Source organism: Ceratotherium simum, chromosome 6 (assembly GCF_057802395.1).
Source record: "Ceratotherium simum simum isolate JZ-2026a chromosome 6, ASM5780239v1, whole genome shotgun sequence".
Lineage (NCBI taxonomy): Eukaryota > Metazoa > Chordata > Mammalia > Perissodactyla > Rhinocerotidae > Ceratotherium > Ceratotherium simum.
Window position 1 is genome coordinate 50,904,988 of NC_141905.1, and position 7,762 is coordinate 50,912,749.

A 7,762-nucleotide genomic window follows, 5' to 3' on the forward strand; every position below is an offset into this window, starting at 1 on the left:
AGAAAGGTGCAAAGTCTGCTTGGAAACTGTGAAGGACCCAAGCAGCTTTGCTTCCAGAGACCTGGAGAGGCAGCTGATAAGAGAGGTGGAAATGTTCCTACTGCCAATTTTTAAAAGAATCCAGAATTCATATACATGCAGAGAACACATAAACATTTCCACACATTTCCTCTGACTACCCTTGCTGTCCCTTGTACCTTTATGTGGCCTTTTTCACCTCTCTTTTACCTACCAATGCTTCCTTGATAATCTACTTCTAAAACTCTTTTTATTCTCAGAATCAAACATTGACAAATATTTGAGGCATTCTTTGAGGACACTAATGTTTTGAATAAATGCTCTCCTAAGGGATACTATGAATAATGGACAGGGGTCTCTGGGACCAACAAGGTAAAAACAGGACCCCCACCCCATGGCAGAAGAGGTCAGAATAAGAGAGTAAATGTCAAAAAGAACCTCCCAGAGGATGGAGCCAGGGATGTGGTGAACCAGGGCAAGAGAGTTCCCATCAGAGAGCAGAATCAGGGTCTAAATGAGAAACTTCCACCATTGCCACGATTAGAGGATCTTCAAAATGCCTATCCAGCAGAATTTCGTCATTGCTACCAACTCGTGGCCTCTGAGGTGCCTCCATGTTCCCGTTTTTCAATTTGGAGTGTGTATTATAGTTATCATGCCCCGCCATTGCACGTGGTTCACATGAATTATCTAGTCTTATGCAGTCTTTTAGTGTTTTTATCACCAGGTCACACGGAGTCACATCCACACTACTGGGGAGAACAATGCATCACCCAGAGAGAGATCCCTGACCATGAGCTGGTACAATGATTGCTTTGACGCTGGGTTGACTCCCTTGGGAAAGGTCTGAGTATGCTCTGTGTTTGGGAAGAAGGGTACATTGTGGATATTTAGGCCCAGAGTAGGATACTCTGATAGAAATACTTCATGGCCCACCCAAACGAGTGTTCCCACTTCCATAGTATGAAGTTATCATTGGCAGGGGGGCTTCCCAGTTTGGAACTATATTTCCCAACTTCCCCTTACATTTAAGTGGTCCATGTACTAATTCTTCCTAATCGAGTACGAGTAAGAGGAACGTGTGTCACTTCTAGGAGGAGAAGTAGCTGTACTTTCTCTACTCTCCATTCTTAGGCTGCAGAGGACGGTAGAGCCACAGGATGGAAGAAGCCTGTGTCCTTGAATCATTGCATGGAGGAAAACTGCCAGCTGTCCATGAACACCACCCTTGGACAGTTCTGTGGGGAAGAAATAAACCTCTTTACAGTGTCATTTATATTTTTTGAGTTTCGTTGTTATAGCTGCTAGCCCCATGATAAGCTAGCCCAACGAGAGCAATATTTCTTCTCTTTTGAACACGTTCCCAAACCTCGATTCTCCCCAACTCTGAAATATTTTGGGTCTGGTTTAAACTTTTTGGCTCTTTTGGCCATACAAATATCCCTCTGTACAGAAGTCCTATCTCTCTTTCCTCTGGAGTATCATGCCAGTTTCTCACTATGGTCAAAGGATAAAGAGAAAAAGAGAATCTGACATGGCAACCCAATGACAGTGACCAATACCTGACAACACTATAGTTAAAGCCCCACATTACAGCACAGACCAATTTTAGGTGATGGCTCTTGGCCCTAGAAGTAAATGCCATTCCCAGATGGTAGTGGTGGCAGTAGTAGATGTAATTGGGCATTTATTATGTACCAGGCACTGTTCTCAGCGCTTGACATATGACGGTCCATTTAATCTTCATAAAATCCTATGTGGTAAGAATTAATATAACTCCCATTTTACCATGAAGAAATGCAGGCATAGAAAGGTTTCCAGCTCTATCACTTACCAGCTGTTAGACTTTGGCCCCTTTCTTCCCCCCATATATAATTCCTCTTACCCTCTCTAATTGTTCTTTCATTCCATGGCATTTATCACACACTATCTAATTTAATTATTTATTATTCTATCAGTTGACTTGGACTGCCGAAACAAAATACCACAGACTGGGTGGCTTAAACAACATAAATTTATTTTCTCACAGTTCTGGAGGCTGGAAGTTCAAGATTAAGGTGCCAGCAAAGTTGGTTTCTGGTAAGGAATCTCTTCCTGTCATTTAGAGGGCCACCTTCTCCCTGTGTCCACACATGGCCTTTCTTCTGTGTGTGCTCAGAAAGAGAAAGAGATAGGACACCAGTCCTATGGGATGAGGGCCCAACCTTTATCTCTCATTTACCCTTGATTACCTCCTTAAAGGCCCTATCTCCAAATACAGTCATCTTGGGGGTTATGGGTTCAACATATGAATGAGGGGGTGGGTGGACACAAATCAGTCCATATTATGTTTATTATCTTCTCTTCCTGCTAGAATATAGCTCCATGAAGACAAGGGTCTTTGTGTACTGATGTATCCCTAGTGCCCAGAATGGTGACTAGTATATGGTAGGTATTCAATAAGTATTTAGCAGAAATGTGAATGAATGATTGAATGCAACAAATACTTCCAGTGTTATAACAAAGACAGGGGTCCAAATTGCCCCAGCATAAGCTTACTTACGGGATCTGATCATCTGCTTAGGACTATAGAGAAGCAAAGTGATTTAACCCCTATCAAGTTCCAGAAGACTGTCCAAATGCAGTTTAAACAATTAATGTTGAACAGAAATAGTGTCGAATTAACTTTAATAAAAGGAATAGGAATAGGAAACTGGCAATTGCGAGCTACCATCTAGATAACTGGCCACCGCCTCAGAATCCCATTGACCCTCTGAGGCAAGCCATTCGGCTGAATCCTGACAACCAATATGTTAAAGTCCTCCTGGCTCTGAAACTTCACAAGATGAGTGAAGAAGGTGAAGGAGAGAGGTTAGTGGAAGAAGCTTTGGAGAAAGCCCCGCATGCAACAGATGTGCTTCGCAGTGCAGCAAAGCTCTATCGAAGCAAAGGTGCCCTGGACAAAGCTATAGAACTGCTTAGAAAGGCTCTAGAACGCGTGCCAAACAATGCCCACCTGCATTACCATATTGGGTGCTGCTATAGGGAAAAAGTCCTCCAAATACAGAAGGTAGGAGAGAATGAAACGTATGGGAAAAGAGAGAAGGTACAGGAACTAATAGGACAAGCTGTGGATCATTTAAAGAGAGCTGATGAGATCAACGGAAATCTCCCCCATGCCTGCTCCTACCTTTCCTGCCTCTATGCACAAGCAGGTCAGTATGAGGAAGCAGAGTATTACTTCCAAAAAGAATTCAGCAAAGAGCTGACTCCTGTAGCCAAACAAGTGCTCCATCTGCGATATGGCAGCTTTCAGCGGTACCAAATGAAGTGTGAAGGCAAGGCCATCCTCCATTTTATAGAGGGTGTGAAAATAAACCAGGAGTCCAAGGAGAAAGAAAAGATGAAAGACAAGCTGAAAAAAATTGCCCAGGGCAGACTTTCTAGAAATGGAGCAGATTCTGAGGCTTTGTCTCTCTTGGCGTTTCTTCAGGAGGTAAATGGAGAATCGGGGCAAGCAGGTGAAAATTTTGAGGGGGCTTTGGACTCTGGAGGCCTCTTCCCTTCAGCACCTTTAGCTGAGGAATGAGGAACTGGGACATGTTGCCCTCAGGGCTACTGCAGGAAGGGAGCTGAAACCCCGCCAGCAAGTTGGTATTCAAAATATTAACAACTGGTGTGGCATAGGCATGGACTAAGACACTGGCCACCGGACTGGATCAGGGATATGGAGAACATTGCCAGGCCAAGTGTGAACACTTGAATTGCTCAGGGCGTTCTGGGAGAGTCACTAGATTGGGACAGGTCCTGGTGCTTGGTAAGGGGACTATTTCCCAGTGGACTTCTTGGGACCAGTTTGCACGGGGACATTTGCTTAGTCACCCCCCACGCGTGGGGTTTGTTTCTATGTTGATAGAAAGCAGCCAGATGGCTCGCATCGGTAACACTGTGGTCCATTTTTGCAATGTTTTTCCATCCTTAGAGTCATTTTAGATCCTCTACAGTTCGGCCCTGCATAGACACAAATGTCCCGTGTCCATCCAAAGGCTAGGGGACCAAAGCTTAGATAGGACTGGGTGTCCCCTCTCTCTGACTTCTGCCTTCTTCCCCCTCCTCCTCCTCACACAATCCTCAATCTAGACTCTCCTACACAACATGGGTTCAATTGTCTCATTAACTGAGGTGGGAACACAGTTTGAAACTAAGAGCAGAGAACAGGTCAAATCTGGAAGGAACACAGTTAGGAGAAGCAATGGGGTCCAGCCAACCACAGTACCATTTTTCAGGAGCCACACGGGGAAATTTCACCTCTTCTCTGCCCTCCCTAGAATCATAATACAGCAGGTGAAGAACAAAGAAAAGGATTGAAATCTTCAGGGAAACTACAAAATTCATGATATGCTTGAGGCAAATGGGATTTTCTAGGTAAATACTGCATAGCCTGCAACATCAACGTAGATGTGAACCAAAACAGAGTCAGCTGACCCAGCATGACAGCAGCAGCCACCCTCTGGGTTGCAAAATGTTTGCCTGTTAGAATTAGCTTAGATTTAAATGGTAGTTACTAGGGCCTGAGGGGTGGGGGAATGGGAGAGATGTTTAAGGGTACAAACTTGCAACTAGGAGATAAATAAGACCTGGAGATCTAATGCACAGTATAGTGATTACAGGCACACTGTTGTATTATAATCATCAAACTTCCTAAGCGATGAGATCTTAATTATTCCCACCACAAAAAAGAGATGAGAAATATACGGCATAATAGAGGTCCTAAGTATGGCTACAATGACAATCATATTATAATACATAAACGCATCAAATCAACATGTTGTAACCTTAAAATTACACAATGTTATATGTCAACTATATTTCAATAAATTTAAGTAGATATTAACATTTTATTAAGCAATTAAAACATTATACTATAAAATTCAAGGTGTTTTTAAATTAAAAATTCCAACTACTATAATGCAGTTTTATGTCATTTTCTGTTTCTATTAAAAAGTGTTGTGTGCCCTGGAGATCATCAGTATGTACAGTATGGATTTCTGAAACAAAGTCATAGATTTCATTAACAAATAACTTAGATGTGATGGACCATAAATGGTGTCCTGGATTTTCTGAAATTTTGCTGTACCTTAAGTCTTCCAGACTCAGCTACTGATGAAGGAAACGTTACACTGGGTACGAACTGGCTCCGTATAACCCAGACTGGTCTACCATCATAAGCACTGAATAGAACAAAGTTTTGTCTACAACCTTAAGAGTGCAGGGCTACAGCTTACACCCCGACCTCCACCATCATGCACCCCCATGCACACAAACACCCTGCCCCCACACTGACAGTGGGTGGGCTGCTGCCCCTCTCTGTTAAATCTTGTTAACATCTTGTGCTTCTGGCCACATTCTCTGTCCTCTTCTGACCTCCGAAATGAGAAGTGAGCAAGTGTGGCCGATTCTGTTTTATGCCCCATTCTGGAGGCAATCTAAATGCATGTTGCAGAGTTCTCCCTATTAAGTACAAAATAGAGACACAAAACCCTGAAGTCACTCTTGTTTTTCAAGAGGGCTCTGGTGGAAAACATAATTCACACCAGCTGCAAAGGTAGACTCATTGCTTTGGATTGAATTGGACAAGTGTCCATCTCAGAGGAAGGTTTAGCTCACATTGCCTGAGTAACTTATTATTGGATCTGGTGCCTGGGGAGGAAAACTAGGAATGTTCTGAGTGGAAAGTAAGATGGGCAGGTACACTGACCCTGAGAGAGGACCACCTGCACCTGTAGAGGGCTAAAGAAGGTACGCCAAGTGTATGTAATCTTGTCCTTGCATGTCATGCCACCCAAACCCTTGCTGGAACAGGACCCTGAAAGGAAAAAGGAGGAAAGGGTAGGGACGAGATGTATGACATATTATACTTGATATTTAATCGAGGACTTAAAGCTAACAAAATTGATTGGAAAACAATAAAGAAAATTATGTATCTAGCTCATGTTTCCTGAAATCTCTCTATCAGGGATAAGAAATGAGCCATATTAATTGGAATGACTGGAATTCCCTGGCTCTTAACCACATCGCCCGGTGCAGGACATTTGACTCCCCTCATATCCTCACCCAGGTAAATAACAAGCCCCCAACAGGCATCTCCTAGGTGTCGATGAACAAGTCTGTCAGAATCATCTGATCACATCTGCTGTTGGTATTGCTCCAGCACCCACACCCATCAATGTCCTCTGCCCACAAAACTGCTGCAATATATCTCATCATTCTCTGTATTTGATTGCCACCTGGAGAGTACTGACATCCCTGCCAAAGATGTTCTCAAGCATATCAGCGCCCATGAAGGAGGGAGGAGCATTTCTCTCACTCCTGTCAGGGTTCCAACTAGTACTAATTATTTCTCAGCCTCAGCGTCCTCAGTGCAAGATTCACCAGCCTCTGATAGTAGCCCCTTTTCCATAGAGCTCAAACACAGTCCCTGGGGGCAGCCGACCTTGAGTCAGGCTCTACTTTCATCTTTCTTCTCGCCTCATGTCAAATGACTGCACAATTTGCATCCAGTAGGACCAGAAGCATGGAAGTGTTAGAATCCTGAAGGTAAACACAAATAAGACTGTGCTAGGATCCTTACCACGTGCACCACCAAACCTTGGAGGCCAACCTGGGAAATGTGGGTTTCAGCTAGAGACCATATACTCCTGTTTCCTCCCTTCCTCCACCACTGCCCCCATCATTTATTTTGGGGACGGGAGTAACTTAATTTGACTAATTAGAAATTGTCCGTATGATTTACAGTGCAGCTGCCTCCTTGCTGGTTATCTACACCTTCTTGGTAGGCTGCAAACAGGGAAACTGACCAAAATCCTTAATGTAAACTGGCACAGTGACTGGGGAAAACAGTCTGGCACTTCCTCAAATGGTTAAACATAGAGTTACCATATGACACAGCAATTCCATTCCTAGGTATATACCCAAAGAGAAATGAAAACATATTCACATAAACTTGTATCTGAACGTTCATAGCAGCATTAGTCATACAAGTCAAAAGTGGATCCATCAACCAATGAATTGATATATTAAATTAGGTATATTCATACAATGGAATATTATTTGCTAATACAAAAAAATGAAGTACTTACTGATACATGCTCCAACAAAGATGAACCTTGAAAACATTAGGCTAAATGAAAGAAGCCAGGCACAAAAGGTCACATATTAGATGATTCTATTCATAGGAAATGTCCGGAGTAGGCAAATTTATAGAAACAGAAAGTAGATTAGTGGTTGTCTAGGGCTGGGAGAGATGGGAGGATAGGAGGTGATAACAAACGGGTGTGGGGTTTCTTTTGTGGGTAATGAGAATGTTCTAAAACTGATAATGGTGACAGTTCACAGCTCTGTGAAATGCTGAAAGCTATTGAATTGTACACTTTAAATGGGTGGATTGTATGGTATGTGAATTATATTTCAATATAGCCATTAAGAAAAAAGAATGAGCACTCTTGTTTCAAGTATATATAGAAAGCAAGAAAGCAAGCTTTTCTTTCATCGTCTTTTTTTGTGTGTGTGAGGAAGATCAGCCCTGTGTTAACATCAGCCAATCTTTCTCTTTCTTTTTTTTTTTTTCGCTGAGGACGACTGGCCCTGGGCTAACATCCGTGCCCATCTTCCTCCACTTTATATGGGGTGCTGCCACAGCATGGCTTGCCAAGCGGTGCGTCCATGTGAGCCCAGGATCCGAACCGGCGAACCCCGGGCCGCCGTA

The 7,762-nt window shown here is 43.1% G+C and overlaps 1 pseudogene; it reads left to right on the forward strand.

The window, feature by feature from the left end:
• The first annotated feature begins 1,742 nt into the window (after positions 1-1,742).
• Positions 1,743-3,586, forward strand: LOC147916863 (interferon-induced protein with tetratricopeptide repeats 2 pseudogene; annotated as a pseudogene).
• Positions 3,587-7,762: the final 4,176 nt, after the last annotated feature.